Source organism: Aplidium turbinatum, chromosome 12 (assembly GCF_918807975.1).
Source record: "Aplidium turbinatum chromosome 12, kaAplTurb1.1, whole genome shotgun sequence".
Classification (NCBI taxonomy): domain Eukaryota; kingdom Metazoa; phylum Chordata; class Ascidiacea; order Aplousobranchia; family Polyclinidae; genus Aplidium; species Aplidium turbinatum.
Window position 1 is genome coordinate 6,256,200 of NC_137483.1, and position 20,338 is coordinate 6,276,537.

At 36.9% G+C, this 20,338-nt stretch overlaps 1 protein-coding gene across 1 annotated transcript in view; it reads left to right on the forward strand.

The window, feature by feature from the left end:
• LOC145781415 (uncharacterized) overlaps positions 1-20,338 on the forward strand; it is a 246,798-nt gene that overhangs the window by 107,466 nt on the left and 118,994 nt on the right. The gene's annotated exons all lie outside the window — the stretch shown is intronic.

Sequence of the window (20,338 nt, forward strand, 5' to 3'; positions counted from 1 at the left end):
AATTTGTTTTTGAGGGTCGTTGTATTTCTGCGAATTTTCAAACCAGTGGTGTAGTCATTTCGTAACGATCACCAACAGAGAGTTTTCCGCAGACATTGATTTCATTAGCAAAAGATGCTGTAATAAGTTGTGACTTTGATTAAACATTAAACAAACTATTGCCAAGATTAAACGTTATTATATGTTTTAATTATCGATATTTGTACTTTGTGAGAAAACAACCGCATTTGTGAGGAAACAACCAACTTCGCATGAGCTGACAAAACTTTTAGTTCCAAGCTTTCAATCAACAGACCTAAAATACTATAAAATATTAGCTGTTTTATCAGCCACAGCGGATTTCCACTGCGTATTTTTATCACCTCATTTGTTGTTGCAAAGTGAGTTAAGAAATTCTTCTTCGTTTGAACCTTGTTCTTCGCCACTTCAAGGGTCGAGGGGCTCTGCCTTTTACCACCCTTGGGCAGTGGCGGCGACGCGGTTTAAATGTTTGGGCAGGTGTCGAGCAGCCATTGAATTGATTCGTCATCCAGTTCACGCAGTCCACGCACACCATTTGGCGCATGGTAGATGGCGCAGTTACAGATGGTGTGGTCTGCGGTTTGTTCCTCCATGCCACACTCACAGATCGCAGATGGAGCCATCCCCCATTTGTGCATGTTGAAGCGAAATAGTCCGACGCCAGTACGAAGGCGGTTGAGCCGCACCCAGGCCTTCCTGGGCAAATGCATTCCGGTTGGATGGTGGCTGGTGTCGGAGATGAAACTTTGGAGTCTTGAGGAGTTCTTCTTCCACTCCGAGCTCCATTGGTGGTCCGCCCAGGTTGCCGCACTGATGGATTGGTCTTTAGCACTTTTCATCAGGAGTTGTGCGGCACGTACAAATGGGTGTCTCGATTTCAGTCGCCGAGGTTTCTCATTCACAGACTCGTAGAGACTTGAGTAGAGTAAGTGGTTGGGGTTCGTAGCTCGACGAGAGAGAGACAGGATGGCTTCTTCACGACGAAGCTCAGCTGGTTGGATGCCTGCAAGGACAGGGAGATTTTCCGATGGTGTAGGTCGCAGGCATCCTGTCACGATACGCAGGGCGTCGTTTATGGCAGTGTCGATTTGATGGCAGTGGGCACTGCGGCTCCAGACAGGTGCACAGTATTCTGCTGGAGCGTGAACTAGCGCGATGGTGGCAATTAGGGTGGAGTGAAAAAAATTTTTTTTTTCAAATCAAAAAATCAGATTAACCCAAAGTGGCGTATGGACCTAAAATCAACTTCTGAAAAGGTTTTGGGTTTGTACCACCTACACCCAGGTGGCCCATAATTTTTAAAGGTCATCCGAGGGTTAAATTTCATGAAAATCCCATAACTTGGAAACCGGTTAAGCTAGAATGTTAGTTTTTGGCTTAACAATTCCAGAAGGTCCATGTTTATATATGCTCTAATGCAACTTTTGTCTCTATTTTAACTACATAAGCTAATAATAATAAAAAATGACATTTTAGTTTTAGTTTAAACTAAAATGTCAATTTATTAGAGACAAAGGACATTTTAGTTTTTAAACTAAAATGTCATTTATTATTATTATCAGCTTATGTAGTTAAAATAGAGACAAAAGTTGCATTAGAGCATATATAAACATGGACCTTCTGGAAATTTTAAGCCAAAAACTAACATTCTAGCTTAACCGGTTTCCAAGTTATGGGATTTTTATGAAATTTGACCCTCGGATGACCTTTAAAAATTATGGGCCACCTGGGTGTAGGTGGCACAAACCCAAAACCTTTTCAGAAGTTGATTTTAGGTCCATACGCCACTTTGGGTTAATCTGATTTTTTGATTTGAAAAAAAAAATTTTTTTCACTCCACCCCACTGGCAATGCGCAGGGTATCAACTCCGGCTCCCCAGCCAGAGCCGGCCAGACGCCTTAGCAAAGCTGTGCGTGTTGAGATCTTTTTGCGTAGTGACTCCAAATGTTGACGGTAAGTGAGCGACCTGTCCAGGACTACCCCCAGATATTTAGGGTTTGGGCAGAAGGGCAGGGCTTTTCCATTGGTGCTGATCTTGAGCTCACGCTTTGCTTCCCGGTTGTTTAAGTGGAAGGCTGTCGTCACTGTTTTGGTTTCGCTGAGCTTCAGTCTCCATCTCTGGAGGTATGCCGAAAGTGTCGACATGTCCTGGTTTAGAGTCCCTTCTAATGTTTCCCAATGATTCGACAAGTGTAGAATGGCCAAATCATCGGCATAGGCATACTTTGCGGATACCGTGATTGGCAAGTCGTGGGTGTAGATGTTAAACAGAAGGGGGGCCAGGACAGATCCCTGAGGGACGCCATTTTTAAGGCGTCGTAACCTGCTTGGTTTACCACTTCCGGTGGTGAGAGTAAAGCTTCTGTTGTAAACGAGCTCCATGATCATGCGGACCATGTGCCTGTCCGGGAGCAGGCGGAGCAGTTTGCAGGTGAGGCCTTGGTGCCATACAGTGTCGTATGCAGCTGTGAGGTCGAGAAACACAGCACCAGCCTTCTTCTTTGCCTCAAAGCAGTCTTCGATGTCTTGAGTCAAGAGAGTGACTTGGTCCACAGTAGATCTTCCATGTCGAAAACCAGCTTGCTCCCGGGGCAAGAGTGGGTCTATAATTGGTTCGACTCGAGTGTAGATAAGACGTTCGAAGATTTTAAAAGGGATGCAGAGAAGAGATATAGGTCGATAGCTCTTCGGATCCTCTTGTGGCTTATGAGGCTTAGGGATCGCGACTACTTTGGCTCGTCTCCAAATTTTGGGGATCTTGAGTTGGCATAAGCAGGAAGACAGGAATTTTCGCAGCCAAGACTTCATGGCGGTGCCAGCATGGAGTACAAGTTCGGGGCAGATGTTATCGGGACCAGGGGCCTTACGGGTCTTAGTAGATTGTAGGGCAGCGGTGAACTCATCCGACAAGAAATTGAAATTGAAGAATTGAAGAAATTGAAAGTCAAGAAATTGAGAAACACCCGCTAGCAGCACTGGCTTAGTATAACGAAGTCGAATGTGTAAGAATCGATATTGCCTTCTTCAGCTCTTCCTTTACTCTGGTTGGATATTCTATATCACTGACTGCCATATAAATGGAAATTTATTTCCTTCACTTCAGTATAGCTTTTTCATTAGAACAAGCACGCTTTGATTGTCGTTTGTAATTATTGTTGAGAAGCCCGTTACAGGCACAGTGCAGATAATGATGGAAGGCTTTGGTCACTGAGTGTCATGCGCGACCATTTTTTAAACTTTGCAAACAACGCGAAGTTGTTTGAAAACCAAAACTTTAACACCAAACTTGTCAAACAACGTCTGCAGACGTTAAATCGATGTTGAAAAGGCTAATTTTGCCAGCAGAAATATTTTTTCTTAGCCTTTTTCCTTACTTTTCATCCTCACGTTAGCCATAAATAAGCTGATTATTTTGTATTTCTTAAGATTAAAGAAAGCTCCGGTACACCATTTTAACACTTGGGTAGGATACAACAAATAATTAATATATAACTCAGATATTACTTGGGTAGGCCACGTCGTTGGGTCGTTGCTTAATTGTTTTCATTATAATTGAGGCGCCTGGCAGTACATCCACTTTTAGTCGCTTCGCATTAGGAATAGCTTTGTCTAATTTTCCAGTTTGTGTCATTGCTTAGCAACTGACGGGTTGTGGTGATTGTGTATTGTTACAGACGCCTTCAGTGTGATGCAAGTCAAATTGGGGAGTTGAAAGTTTTATTTTTTCAAAGTCAATTTAAATTTGTTTTTTTGTTTTTTTCATAATTATTGTGAAAAATTGTTTGTTTGCTTGTTTTTTCGTCTCTTTTAATTTCATTTCGTCGTCAATTCGAAGTGAAATGTTTCGTTGTCTTGAATTCGTTTCGTTCGGTTCTCATTAAACAACCTTTGTGCCAGTTACGTGTCATGTGCCTGATGTGCCGTACACCATACTGGTAGACTTATGCTTGGAATAGTTGAAAGGTTTCGAATTAGTTCCCAGTTTATCAGAGACGACAGAATTGAGATCGCCTCTCCTCCCAAAAACTAGAGTTGAACAGATATCCAAACTGGAATCACATCTAATTAAAGCAAGTTCGTCTGGTACCGGAATAAAATGGATTTGCAGATATTTGTCCCCGTGGTGAAGATTTATTCGCCTTCTTGGTTTACGTCACTGCTTCTCAACCTTATTAATATTCAGCTTTCATTTCAAAAAACTTTCAAGTCTACGGATCTTACGACTTTCAAAAGTTTCCTTAATTAAAATTGTTTTAAAATGTCTTATCTGAAAAATGTCAAACAAATTGATTTTTCTTAATTACTACTTCCACTGCCAATCACTTGATATCTAGTGACATTCTGATGCAATTTAACGCCACCTGACATCATAATTTCCTAAAGGGGCTTGTTGTGTTGCCAATCTTGGGGCCTGACATGTTGCTTTAATTAAAAAATAAAATAACGATTTTAAACCCAACTCCCAATTTTATTTCCTTCAAATTCTTGAAATTAAATGGAAATCTTTCAATTTCGATCGTCTTCAAATAACAAGATTCTTTCTTGATATTTTGTCCCTGTTTTCAAGATATTATGGTCTGGTGTTCTACGATGGCAATTATCTGGCTGAATGGTTGAATCACATACAAATTTATTAAACCCCTTTTTTAGCTCCGTCTGATTCTTGCACCCCAAGTTGAGAACCACTGTAGTGCAAGCTTATTTTGAGGAATTTTTGTGGCAACATTAGACCTGCGTCCTTTTCGGTGTTATGGCAACACCTCGGTCACGACAAGAGCTTTGTCAGATCGTTGCTTTGATGGTGGAAATGTTATTTGGAACATCCACGTCAGAAACCTTCGAATAAGAAAAGTGATCGTTTTCCTTTTTGCTTCGATGTTGAAGCTTTTTTACCAAACTAACAGTTGTAGCAAAAGCAAAAAGTACCCAGACAGCAAAATTCGTCATTTTTACATTGATTCAAATCAAAAATCCGTCATTGTTGCATTGATTCAACGTCTGCAGACGTTGAATCAATGTATCAATGACATATTTTCTTTCTGAAAAGAATCTTCAAGTTTTACAATGTTAGTAAGAATTTGCAACACCAACTTGTTATTGTAGTTTTTGATTAATCAACTGTTGCAGTATAATTGACCAGTTGTCTATGACGACACAAGTGGTATTTTTCTCACGGAAATAATAGCTGCAGTCCTTAAGCTTCCAGTAATTTTTCAGAGCGCCGAAAAAAAAACATACCAAGTGTATAAATTTAATCTTTTTAATAAACCCATCGATGAGTTGTTGTCATGTAAACTCTTCAGAACTGTGGATGTGGATTGTGGACTCAATGGAGTCGTGGAGTTATAGCCCAAGTCGGAGTCGTTCAGTTATAAACCGAAGAGTCGGAGTCATATATTTTTTGCCCGACTCCACAGCCCTAAAACTTTCCATGTAATGGGTTGTAATTAACGCTGTTTGTTGTGAATACTTAGATTATTTGATTTCATATATTTTTAAAAACAGAATCCAGAGTTGAGTAACACCCATCGCGTGCCACTCCGCCATCATGAACGAAGTTTTTTATGTTGATATTCCTGTATTTTGTGCTTAGAATTTTATACATGATTATGTTTGATTTGTTATGGCTTCATCGTCTGTACGCAGTTCCTGGTTGGATGTTTGTAATGTGACGTTTTTTAAGTTTCACTACAACAGCAAACAAGTATTACATCACCTTCAAGGATTTTGGGACTGATCGCTTTAGCGTTTTGATTTCAATGATCACCCATGGATCATGCCTCAGTTGTGGTCGGACGTGTTTTCACAACCCCTGGGTGTTTTAGAATCAAATCAGAATTTCTAATTGCTGACCCACTTTTGTTTTTGCGGCAGCATTGTAGCAAAAATGCTTCAATAATTTTATTAAGTTTCAATTTGTTATTTTTCTCACTTTGTTCAAACTCGAAAAATCCTAAAAGTGTTCAAAATCTCAAGAATCTCCTGATCTCAGCATTCCTGATTAATACAGACTCGAGCGGTGTTTTTTTTTCTCGCAAGACTAATAACTCTGGCTGTGCAGTGATTTTTAATGTTGAACCATAGGCATACGAAGCCGAGCAACGTTATCAAGTCATATTAAAGATTATTATATATTTACAAAAAACACAAAACTACGCAACAACTGTTTTTTGTAAATATATAATAATCTTTAATATGTTAAACTTGATAACGTTGCTCGGCTTCGTATGCCTATGATTTTTAATGTACAGAAAAAATATGTGTTAGTGTTTATTTTAAGTCAGCCTCTTTGCATTGAAACGAAGCCTTTTTTTATCACTTTGAAATTTATTCTGCTAAATCGCAGTGAGGTCACACAGCTGGAATGGCAGTTAAACCAAAACTAAGGCAATGAGGTGACAAAATAATTAAAGGAAAGTTTTATACAAATGATCCCAAAAGCAACAGCACGTCATTCATTCCTTCCACGTCGGTTATCAGTGTTCATTGAACTTTTATTTCTTATTGTTACATGGTTTCCGCCGTTTTTTGGGGATATTTTGATTATTTGGTCTTGTAAATTTTTAAAAGAAAAAGACCCTGACTGGAATCGAACTTGGTTCCTGTTGGTTGAGATCTCATTGCGGTACCACTCGGTCATCATAAACTAACATTTTCACTTTGAATTTTTAGAAAATTTTATTTGAACGTTCGCCCAAAGTTAGAAAAACCTGGAAATTTTTGTAAAATGTGACAAATCAGGCCGTATCTTTAGGTGGCCATGAGTCGGCCTCTTTGCATTGAAACGAAGCCTTTTTATCACGTCGAAACTTATTCTGCTAAATCGCAGTGAGGTTACAAACTGAATGCAACCGAAGTGAATGCTGGAATCAAAGCTGGAACGGCAGTTAAACCAAAACTAAGGCAATGAGGTGACAAAATAATTAAAGGAAAGTTTTATACAAATGATCCCAAAAGCAACAGCACGTTATTCATTCCTTCCACGTCGGTTCAGTGTTTATTGAACTTTTATTCGTTGTTGTCTGATTGCCGTCGTTTCTTGTGGATATTTTGATTATTTGGTTTTATATATTTTTAAAAGAAAAAAGACCCTGACTGGAATCGAACTTGGTTCCTGTTAGCTCACACCTCATTGCGGTACCACTCGGCCATCATAAACTAACGTTTTCCCTTTGAATTTTCTTTGTTATTTTAAGCATTTCATTTATGAATTATGGTTACGAATGATTGGCTGGGTCTCCATTTTCTCCGTTGAGTTCTTGGCTAGTAGTTTCTGATTTAGCAATTGTTTTAAATTTTATTTTCCAGAATTTTAAGTTTTAGCGTACCTTAGAATACGCAAATGCAACGATATTGACCAAAACGAAAACTGTCATTTCCTGTAGCAGCAATTCCTTGAAAGTTCCAGGCAAGGATTGCACTATACAGGTCTTAATGTTTATTTTGTCAAGTATTGGACGAAAAATAATTTTGAATTTTAACTTGTTAAACATATTATCACTCATGATCACGATGATAATAATAGAATGTTGATGCTTATCGTCCAAATTAAAGAAGCATGGATTAGATTGAAACAACTTGAAAGACTCGCTTGAGGCTCATTCTTAAACACAACGAGTAATTGATTGAAAGCGTATTTTTCCGCAACCTTGATGCAATATGTTGTGTATTTTGGTTTATTTTTGTTTAAACAACGTACCTTGCTTTCGTTCCTCTTAGGTTTTCCCTTTTTCGTTTTTTTTGATCAGCGCTTCTCGTTTTGTTTCGCAGTATATTTTGGTGACGCGCCTTTTTGATGGTGTAGTTTCTTTCTTGCGATTTAAAACAGAAGTAGAAAGCCTTTGTATGACTCTGGTTGAATGAGGTAAAAACACAACAAGCAATTGATTGAAAGCGTATTTTCCGCAGCCTTGATACAATGGTACGAGGCATGCACGGTAGCGTTGATGGGAGGGGGAGGCCAGGAGGTAGTGGGCCCGGTACCAGGATGATTTTAAGGATCCATGATTTTTCCCTTGAATTGAAGAAACCACCGCATATGCTTTGGATATAGTTTGTTTTTTATAGAAATGTCTTGATCTGGGAGCCAATGATCACATTGGTATCGGCCCAAATTATCTTCTGAACGACCCTGGGCATGTGATTATTGTTGTGACGTTGTGCTACATAAATTTTGTTGTTATTATAACTGACATTGTTTGACATATTATTGTAAGCCCACATTATCAACATTGTTGCTTTATTTCCAAAATTTAAATTTAAAACTTTCTACCAAACTTACAAACCAAAAATGCATCTACGTACTGCTCTTTCATTTGTTGGCGTGTGATGTCACAGCAACAAAATGTATGCGAGTCGTACGTTGAGAACCACTTTCCTAAACTCAGGCAATTACTGGGTCATTTTGTGGGGTTAAAAAATTCTTAAATTAATGCATTAGCTACGATCAGATACAAAACTGCAAATTCTTAATCGTTTTGTCACCTTATTGTGACAAATAATAAATGGAGTCAGAATTATTTATCTGTGCAATTGCCCCTGTTGTTTATGACATTTCGGTCTAGACCGGATTTGCTTGGTTCTGATATAACACCAGGTTAAGGTTTTGAAATTCAGGTTAAGTTGTCGGTTGAAATTGTTGGAACTTTAAAGTTTATAAAATTTAGAAAAAGTTTGCTTGCTTAAAAGTTAAATTTTGCTTATCGGTTTGTAAATTTGACTGTGGACAAGATTAACTGCATTCGCATTTTGATATCATGCAAGGAATTGTCGAGTATGTGAAATCTTGCAAAATTGGAAATACAGTAGGTCCCGCTTATTCAGCCAACATTTGGAGCCGATGATTTTGGGCCGATAAAATGGGGGACAATTTCTATTGGAGAAAGGAATGAAAGTAATTCCAGACCTGACCAAATTGGGCTTAATTAGTGAGTGGACCTGTTCACCGTGCGCTTAATAAGCGGGCACTACTGCATTTCAATAATCACGAGAAAACGATTGTTTGGTATAAAGTTAACTTTTGTATAAGTTTGTGAGTTTATTTGACTGTTGTTAAACAATTGATCTGGTTGTAGAGTTTGTTTTATGGCGTTTTGTAGGATGTAATGACGTCATGTTGGAGGTTATGTCGTGCCTTGCTTCTATTATGTCGAGTCAATTAATAATTCAACTCGAGATGGCGTAGTTGAGTTAAAATACAAAGCTTGATCATCACTCGACTCAGCGGCGATCGACTCACTCCCTCAGCGGCGATCAACTATCAACATGTAGTTTACTTTTGAGTTCACTTGCCCGTCATCAGTGCTGTGTTAAACCCTTTGTGGCCCCGGGGCCAGAATAATTTTGGGCCCTCTATCGTCAAGCAGACCTATAGTATTGTGTATACTTTCACTGCACTGATATGGAAATTTGGTTCATTTCAATAGACTTTCTCACCAGTTTAGAAAACAACACAAGTGTAAGTAACCGCAAACACAGGTCTATCATGTCTTAGCTACACCTTTGCTCGGAATGAAAGCCAAAAGTGTTAACAATTTCTAATAAAAAAAATACTGGCAATGGAGTATAGTGATTAGTGACGACGCGGTAATACCACCGTACCGCGCAGAATTTTGACTGTTTGAACTTTGCGGTACCGCGATAAAATCTGAGGATAAAACCAAAACTGAAGAAATTATTAATTTTCATTCAGATTTGGTCATCTGGTCTGATAACATTATTGTTTTTCACCATTTTTATGGTTTATCTGACAACGCTGCTTGTTCTTTTAATTTGTAAACAAAAACACTGTCAAGAGTTTTGAGAATCAGGTGCTTAATTATTTTTATTTAACATTATTTCATTCCAAGGCAAAGCTTTCATTATTTTATGCAGGCATTCAAGTTAATTAAAGTTTTTTCAAGAATAAACTTTTAAACAGGTCACTTGTGAAAGAATGATTTTTATTTTGGATCAAAGCAATTTCAGTGGGCTACCATACAACATGTGATATGCCAAGCCTATAAGGTATTTGAAGATAAGAGAAATTTCATGAGCATATATTCAGAAAAAAGTAAATACAGAAGAAAGTTTCTGCTAAAAGTATCCAGCATTCAATAAAAAGCAACTCAGATGAGCTATAAAAGGTGGATAACAAGTGGTGCAAGTTCTTCAATTGCCTAAATAGGCCCTAAATTTTTTCAAAAAATTGCTTTTGTTTAATGGATTCCCTTGCATTTGATGTGCACTTACACAAGTGCACTCTTATTCTTCATGGTGCAGACTGCAGAGGCAGTATGACATTTCGAGATGTTTTGCGTTGCAGTGTACGGGAAGACATTGCAGTGCGGCAGCGGACAGGTTTTTTCTGCTCGTGACATCACTAGTCAAGGATATTTATAATTACGGTATTGTAAATGTTAAAAATGAAACAATAAATCATAAAATAAATTGAATATATAGGTAGGTATGTGAATTCACAAAGGGCCCAACTCCATTTTTTTGCATTTCATTTTTTGTGCTTTCCGATTTCTTTCAATCAAAAGAAATTGAATACCGGTATGTGAATTCAAAAAGGGTCCTCTAGTATTTTTTTCATTTCACTATTTGTGCTTTCCAATTTCTTTCAATGTCTTGTAAATTATACTAAAAAAACAGCCAAATTTTTCAAACAGATCGGTAAATACATAAAAAATACCCTATCCATATTTCCATTGATTTTGAAATGGGCCCAACTACATCAATAACTTCTAAATAGTTTCTTCACAGAATCTTCACCGAGTAAACTTATTAGGTATGATGCTTCTTATCAGTATCTTTAAGCATATGATATAAGCATTATCGAAGTTTCACCACAAAAGTAAATGGCCAAAATAATTAAAACGGTTGTGCAAAAACACTTTGTGGCAATTGGGCCCTTCTTGAATTCAATATTCAATTGCATCCCACCTGTTATATACAGTATATGTTAAATATATTTCGGCAGATCATGTTACCGGAACTAACGTTATCGCATTTTAACTTTCTTTTAAGATAGTGATGGTGTTTTTAGATATGTTTCAGTGTAGTAAGGACCCAAATTTGAGATGTTTTAGTATAATAAGACCTACATCATCTTTATGATGGACAAGTATACGCAGTAAACTTTAGAAAATCAAAAAAAAACTTCACTGAAACGCAAATGTCTGTTATTTGTGGGCCCCCTGAGATGGTGGGCCCGGGGGCCGGGCCCCCCTTGGCCCTCCTCTTAACACAGCACTGCCCGTCATGTATTTGAATTAAAATATTTCCTCTATCACGCAATTCTCTATTGGTGCCTAATTTTCAAACTGCAAGCACATTTCCCTAAAATTTCACGATATTGCTAAAATTATCGCAATTCAACTTTTGTGGCACAACCAAATTTATTTTAGGAGCGAAGTGGTTCGAATGTTTGGTCAATTTGAGTGAAAACAGAACCGAATCAAATCCAGAAACTAAAATCGTGTCCAGCAAATGTTTCGAAAACTAAATATGTTTTATCAGCGCTATGGAGCAAATACTGTAATCATCATTTATTTTTGTTGATTGATTGTAATAATTGACGAACAATGCACTTTGTTTGATTGGAAAGTTATTGTTGTCTGTGTCGTCATAATGAATAGTTGTGATGATTAACTTCAGTCTTGAACTTTTGAAGCAAACCGTTTTGAAAACAATGTCAGCGAAATGGGCAAATGAATATAACGAGAAAATTATTTTTACGTTCAATGTGAAACTTTTAAAGTGTAATCTTTATAGAAAGCACTCCAACTTACGTCAGGTTGTGTTGGATGCGTTGCATTTTTTTAGTTTTATTTGTTTATTTTATTTTTTCATTGCAAAATCAAGACTTGGATTAAAAACATTTTCTGAATGATTTCTTTATGAGATGTGATTGATTCAGTAGTGATTGATTTCAATTTTTTGTTGTTTGGTTTCAGTGCGAAATCAAGACCTGGATGAAAATTTTTTTTCTGAATGATTGTTTTGTTTGTGAAATGTGGTTGATTCATTGCTGGAGTTGTTCATTTTCGAACCGAGAAAGCTTCTTCTGAGCATTTAAAGTTTAAGCTGAAAACGTTTAAACAAGCTTGACCGCACTTAAATAAGCGGCTAGTTTTTATTACAAATGGATTTTATGCGGCAACTCGGAGAACGCGAAGAATTACGTCTTTAGTCGAAGTCGGGCAGGAACTAAAAAACCTCAAAATTTATCAAAAATCTGTGCACGTCTCCTCTGCTGACATTTATCATGGACTTCTAAGACTGATGAACGATATAAACGGTTGACACGTCACACATGAAAGTGCAAAGTTTGAAAATGAACAGTTTGAATTTGTGCATTCTTCATGAGCTTGACCTGGAGTAATTTAATGTTTGGCTATAAATCAATTAGTTTGAATAAGTTAGTTGCAATAATAGTGAAACCAACATAACAAAATCGTATGGTTTCGTCGTACCACTGTGTTCTTGTCTGGAAAGAAATAATCAACTGCATCGAATCAATTATTGTTAGAACTATTTTATGAATTGAAATAGAAACCAAGCGAGTTCATTGATTCTTGAAAGTTCTGAAGTTTGAAACAAAGTAGAAATGTAATTTTTCTCTTGATTTTTTGTTTCGTCTGAAGTTTCTTGTTGAAGAATTTAGTTTTGATCTGTTGAAATCTATTTTGGACACCCGTGTGTCATCTACGTGCTTTCAACTCAGTTGCAAACTTCCGTAGTTGCAATGAAGCGTTTTCTTTTCCTTCATAATAAATATGTGTCCCACTTCGGTTATGTAAACTTTTGGAAATGTTTTGATTATTAGAGGAATTTAAAAGCTAACAACATAACGTGGTTATATTCCAGTGGTTAATTCTGTTGTTTGTGTTTTCTTCTGATTTGGCGAAGCTTGATGAAAATAAAATGGAAATTGTTTGAAATTACCAGGGCTCTGGAGCCGGAATGATTTTGGCATGGAGTCCTTGTGAGTCCTTAAAATTCATAATTTCATAAAATTCATATGAAGCACTGTTGTAGGTTTGACACCTGTCAGAAGACATTGCAGGCATTTCATAAACATTAAAAAGAAATGCTTCACGTTCCTTCGAGCCGTTAGGCTATTACGTTTCCATGGTTGTGATTAAGTAGTTTTACATTTTTCATGATGCTTCTTTATCCTCATTTGTCGTTCTCGGTTGCAAAGTTATGGTTTTGAATTTAAACTCTTCCATTTAACTTAGTTGTTTATTTTTTTCCGTGTTTCAAAGAAACCACTGCAACCAACGACAGGTTGTGCTGAAAGCATTTCATGTTTTGATTGTTGTACGCAAGATTTTTCAGTTTTTCAATGCAAAATCAGGACCTGGATTTAAAAAAATATATACGGTAATTATATTGTGATTGCATCGTTTGTTTGATGTGGATGATTGATTGTTAGAAATCCTCGCTGTCGGAGTGAGAAGTATTGTCCTGAAAATTTGAAATTGCAACAAGCTTAGCCTTACTTAAAAGCATCTAATTTTCATTACAAACGGATTTTGCACGGCGCGTCTGAGGTCTGGAAGAATTAGTTCTTTCATCAAATTCAAGGTGGAAGTGAGAAGGCCGTCAACTTTTGTTTTAAATATGTTCTGTCTCTTTTGCTTGCATTTGCCATAAACCACCGTGTCTGCATAACGTTATAAAAGGTGAACACAATTGTTAAAGTAATAAAATGTTTCTGCAGACTCTTAACCTCAGTTCTGGCTTCTAGGTGTTTAGAGGATTACTAATCATAAATAATTGTTTGCTAATAATTAAGTAATTGTAGTTACCAAACCTGGTTGCTTTTTTATTGATTTTTTCTAACAATTGGTAAACTTGGAAAAATTAAGAATGAATAGTTTGGACACATTCTTTATGAACTTGAGAGAACGATAAGAATCAATTCGCTTGAATGAACATTCATTTATTTGTGATTACGCACTGACGAGTGTGATAATCTTTTAAACACATTTTGCCACGGTCGAAGTGCCATTGAGAGGATAACTTGGGCCACTATCAATGAGATCGTGGTTCCCCAATCCAAGTCACTTATAAAAAAAATGCACCATAAAAAATGTAGAACTCGTTGACAGATGCCGTGAAGAAGATGATCTTACTCCTCCCTGTGATGCGACACTATTGCATTTTACCGGAAAAAATATCGTTGTTAAATCTCTGAAGATGTCTAATGTGATAGAAATTCTAACAACATCAACAGTAAAGTGGATTCGTGCAAATGCGTTTGATCATCGCAAGGTTAAGAAACTTCTGGCGGATATTGATACTGACTATGGAGACGTGCTCATGTTCACTTCGGTTTATAAATCGATGTTTCTCAAGCCAATACAATCCTCTTCATATCACTTTGAAACATAAAATTTAATCTTAAAACCTTTTAAAAGACCACAGAACACTCAAACGACCCATCTTGACTTCTTACTGCCTTGTTATGTAACAAACATTCGACATTATGACGTATTTTGTGTGCAGATTTTTTTAAATTCTATTTTTCTTCAACAGCAAATGGAAAGGAAAACTAATATTTTTATCAAGTTTATTGAAACTATTTGATAAAGAAGTCACACATGTACCGGTAGGCTATAGACATTTTAAGTTAAGAATTAAATAATTGAGGGTTTTATCGACTTTATCTTAAATAACAGTTACATTAAGTGTTAATGTTCTACAAGAAACAAAACAAACTGATAGGTTTCCACGCAGCGCTGTTCTTTTGTCTGGAGAAAAAATTAACTACATCGAAATCGCACAGACAATTGACTCGAACCAAGCATGGTCCTCCCTCCGATTAACCGGTGGGGTTTGCGACAAAACGACTTTCATGTCTTCCCGCTCATTGTTGTTTTTATCATTTGACATCCAGGCCCTTTCGAGGGAAGCCTATTTGCGGTTTTCTCACAACCAATGCAATCGATGTTCCTTACACTTTTTGTGGTAACTGGTTAAAGAATGATAGAGCTTCGGTAGAGAGTTTGTCTTGTTGAACCATTGTGGTTGAACCATTGTTGAACCACGTTGCTCGGCTTCGTATGCCTATGGTTTAAAGAATGATTATTCTATAGCCATTTTTTGCCCACCTACTGAATGTTTGTCTTTAACCAGTTCTGAGTAAATTATTTACTTAGAAAGACGCTGATCTGGCATTCGTACTACTTTTCCGCACAATCTGAGTTTGTTTTGAAAGAAGCAAGGCTTAATTCTTGTTGTTTCTGATTTTTTCATTACGCACAGATTTGTTTTTCCTTCCAAGTATTATTCAAGATTCCGCTTTTTTTGTTTTGATTTGAACAAAAAAAATAAATCTTAAAAAATCTAAAACTTATAACTACCCACCCGGGTTACCAGACACCCAATTGTTTTTCCAACTAAGGTATGTTTTTCACAAATTCAAAGTGCAAAGCCCTCTTGAAGAGATCTAAAACATTTCCAGATTAGGTTCCGCTTATGTGATGGCTCGGTTGTAGCATATTTAACCACTTTCTTTGTGGCAAAATTGTTTCTTACCTCACATTAATGGAGATGAGCAATAAAAAAGTGATGACGAGTGATCCAGTACCCTCATGAGTCGGCTGGGTTGGTGAATGGTGAAGAGCCTGCGCGACGTTCGACAGGGCATCGGTTCGATACCGCACGTGTATAGGTTGAATTAGAAACGAGAAAGCTCAATTTCTAAATTTTACTTACAAGCTTGTTTATTAATTATTTCTTTTTAATGGTATATTCATGACTCAATGTGGTTTGAGCTTGAAATAAAAACATACAGAGACATATCACTTTTGACTGCTCCATCCATTCTTGTGTAATTATAAGTGACGTAATACTTTTGTTTCTCGGAACACATGCTTTTGAAACGCCAAGAAATTTTGTTTTTGACAAGTCTTGATGTGGAGGCTACACCGGTATGGTTAGCGAAACGCAATGCTCGCTGCTCTATAGTGAATAGTCAGGTAGTGCTGACGCCAGGAAGATCGCTCCTTCTCAACAGTAATACCAATGTAAAAATGACAGATTTTGCGTCTGGGACGCTTCAATTTTTTAAATCATATTTGCGGCGTGCCCATCATTACTTTAAACTTATTCTCGCTGTTTTAAGCAATAAAGAACACAATTGGTTCCATAGTCTTCGATATGACTTGTAGTATAACCTAGGCCTTCCACAGGCAGGGGCGAAGACACTAGCCACCATCACTGAGTTTTGGGAAAATATTGCAGTTGTGACGCTATAAACATGCGATAGTTTGGTAATGTTAAAGGTAAATAGACGTTAGGTAAAGGTAAAATTAACGTTAAATCAAAGTCCAGAACGCGACTGATAACGCCAATAAAGAAATAGATTTATTTATTGTTGATGATTTGTTGTTTAGATTCCTCATGCTCGTTCGTTCATTTGTTCTGGTAGTAATTCACGGGCTTGTTCCGTGGAGCTTGCTTTAGTTTTTTTTTATGTTGATTACGAGATTTGTTCATCGCCTCACCATGTTTTTCGTAACAAGTTTCGAACATTCGTGCAGAAGCTCAGTAAAGACTATTGATTTCTACGCGGCTACTCGTGATTGCTTTTATTTGGTAACAAGCGCTTTAAACTTAAGAGAATATGTCGAGAAATAACATTATCTATGAGAACATGGTAAACAGTAGCCACTTATTATTAAAGCTGCTACTAAGTGGTGCTTAGTAAATAGTAGTTTTGGTTTTGAAATGTTTTTCAAGCAAAATTGCTTATAAAGTTATTTTGTTATAAAAACGAGGGTTCTTGATTTTCGACATAAAGTCTCAGGAAGTTTGCATTAAAACAAAAACCTAAGCAGGAAAAATATGACTGGCCGCGCTGACCAATTGTCCCTATCAAAATAGAAGCAGTGAAGAGCACCATGTTTTCAGTTAACTCCGCAATCTTTGTGCTGCTTAGACCAGATATGTGGAGATTCTAAAGCTATCTACAAGTATTCCTGGTGTTTAAAATGGTAGATGAAACGTTATGAAACGTTATGAAAACGTTAGAGATTGAAACGTTATTACTTTGCAAAGATTTGTAAAAACAATTTGGCAACACTGTTTGATGTATTTAGAAAACATTTGCTTCAGTTGTTTGCTGGCTTGTTGTCTGTTTGCAGTTTAGAGCCGCTAATATTGCATTATAGAGCCGCTAACAAATGTTTAGAGCCGTTTGCAGTTTATAAATGTTACAGAGCCGCTAACAAATTGCAGTTTGCAAATGTTATAGAGCCGCTAACAAATTGCCGCTAATATAACATTCATGCATGGAAAATTGTTGTTTTCGGCAATTTCAAATCTTTGTTTCTTGTTTGCGGATAATCGCAATTCGCAACTTGTCCTCGATAGAAGAATGTTTCAATTATTTACCTACAGCTGAGCGCGGACAGACCCAACCCACGAAGGTTTAACGTCAATGACATCAAAATTTATTACTAATTGATTGGCTGAAAAGTGTTTGATCTTATTGCAATACACCTGCAAACAATGAAGTGTATTAAAAACTAGGATACTTTGTAAATCGGTGGGTTAGAACTTTCACGTTGAAAATACAAAAATTTTTTTAAATTTTGATGCTCTTGATGCTAAGATACGTTATCAGTTTGCTTGTGCATGAAACCTCGGCTGGAACTGTATTATTCGAATAAGTAACCTCAAGTTTTTCATTTGCAGCAAATTACACACATCATTTCAGGGTTTAGGATACTTTGCATTCCTTAGTCATGTTTCCTATTTTAAATCACATGGTCGTTGCATCGTTCTGTGTTGGGAGCCGCTTTGTCTAACCTCTAACTCAAGGTGGTCCGAACCCTGGCACGGTGGCCGCACGCACCGTTTCTGCGGCTTGCCAACATTTGCTGCGTGTTGTATTTTCCAGCGCAAAATCCACAGATGTTAAAAACTGAAATGTATCTACATTTTACATTGCAGTAGCCACAGCCCTAAATAAGGCGCATGTCATCAAAGTGCAGGTCAGTAGGAACTATTATGGGGTAAAAATGTCTTTTTAGGGTTTGTGACGATACAGAATTGCATTGACATGGCATCATTAAAATGAAAACATTAAAAATTATTGACATCACACGGACGTTGCATCGTTCTGTATTGGGAACGGCTCTATCTTGTCAGTTTGTGTCATTGTCGAGCGATTGATTGGAGAAGTTCATTGTGCGTTAGAATGTATTGTCATTGCCTCTAACGCCCTGCAAATCAAACTGGGACAGTTAAAGCTTCAGTTGTTTTGAGCTAGTTTATAATAACCAACATTTCATTCATTTTTATTACAGACAAATAAATCTGAGCAACGTCAACGGGTCCAACATATTTTTATTTAGGTTTGTTCTTGCGGAAAACATGGACGGACTATTAAGATTTTTGTAATAACGAAAATGTTTTGTTAAACCAGTAAATATGAATCAGTTTTAAAAAATAAATACTGTTAATACTTAAAAAATGCTCAATGCCAAGCAAAAAGCCAAGCAGAGCAAATTAATTCAAATATAGTTACTGCTTTCTAAAACCTCTACAGCCTGTTTCGCCATGAAAGGAAGATCATCAGAAGGTTCCGAAAAATATGCAAAAGCAATAAATCGTTAACACCTGAAAAGATATTAAATATTATAACCTTAACTTAATCTGCAAAAAACATTTGCGTAAGGAGAAATACCATTGACGTTGCAATCGGCCTTTACAATTGTTTGGAAGGAAATGCTGACTCAGCATTTAAATGCTTACTCAGCTTTATATTTTTGTTTTTGCGAAAACATGGTCGGACTAACATGATTTTTCAATAACAAAAATAATGTGTTAAACTCATTGACATGACTCAGTTTTATATGTCTGTGGTAGGCACCGAGCAGGCCCTCTACCGAAACTTAATTATTTGTATTAATATTGCAAAACAAATATGTTAATCTAATCAAAACAATAAAGAATCCAAAATGTCGATACTAAACTCATGTTCAACAAACGAACGTTCCGAAAACTATACTGTCTTCATCTTCAGTGCTATAAATGTCGTTTATATGTCATTTGCTATACTGTCTTCATCGTCAGTGTTAAAAATGACATATAAAAGACATTGATGGCACTGAAGGTGAAGACGGCACAGTTTCCGAAACTTTTGTTTGCTGAACATAAGTTTAGTATCTACATTTTAGGCTCTTTATTACTTGATTAGATGAACCAGGCGTTCCAACCATTTTGCTCCTAAGCTTGCTCATCTTGTCTCAACTTGTTCGGTTTTGTTTATTTTTGTTTGCTGTGAACTAGACATGGAATGATTTACTAGTTGTTAATACTTACAAGTGATAAGAAAAAAATGTTCCAAAATTTGAAATATTCTGCTCAGTAACGACACAAATTTATACGTTTCGACAAAAACCGCGTCGTTTCGTGCAGTCTTCGTCAAAACAAGTTTTGTGCCAGCTGCTCTTGATGTGCGCAAATTAGAGCCAACAATTGGAAACTTTGGATTTTCCAAATTTGTTTTCAAGTTACCGAGAATTTGCAGTGCAGCAAATTACATTTGTTGAAATCCCACCACGAATGAGTAGCAGAGTGATCAGTTTCTTTGCTGCTTGTTTTGGTGTTGTAGGTTCGATTCTTGGTTGGGCTATACCAAAACGTTTTGAAAATGACACTAATTTTATTTTTTGCAATGAATTATTGATAGGTCAGTGTGACGTTGTGATCACAAACCATCGCTTTGCAAAGGTGGAATATGTCACAATATTTTTCTTTTTCTGGCTTTATTCCCATTCAAGTGGGGTCGCCAATGCAGATTGCAGTTCTCCACAGCACTCTGTCAGTAGCATCTTCCTCCTTCACTCCCACTATTTACATATCTTCTGTCACACAATCTCTCCATCTTCTTTTCTGCCTTCCACGCTTTCTTTTACCAACTTCCGATTGTCTTATTCTTTTTTTCAACTAACTTTCATTGGCACAATATTGAAACCGAATAATCTTTACAGCAGCAAATTGACAAAACACTAATTATTGTCAATTCATTGTTGTTTTTGCTTTTTGCGTTACAATAATGGCAGCTCATGCTCAAGCCTGATACTGCAGGCTGGTCGCTTTCCGTTGCATTTTGACGTAATCAGAGAAACATGTCCAACCTAATTTGACAAACATAATTTTCTTTTTATGTTACGTTTGTATAAAACATCTTTTTGAGTTGGCAAACGTGATTCTTTATGTTTACTTATTCAAACGAAAGAAGCACAAAATAGAATCACATTTCATGACTCGTTTGAAGCTCATTTGTTGATTGAACAAGACGAATAAGTA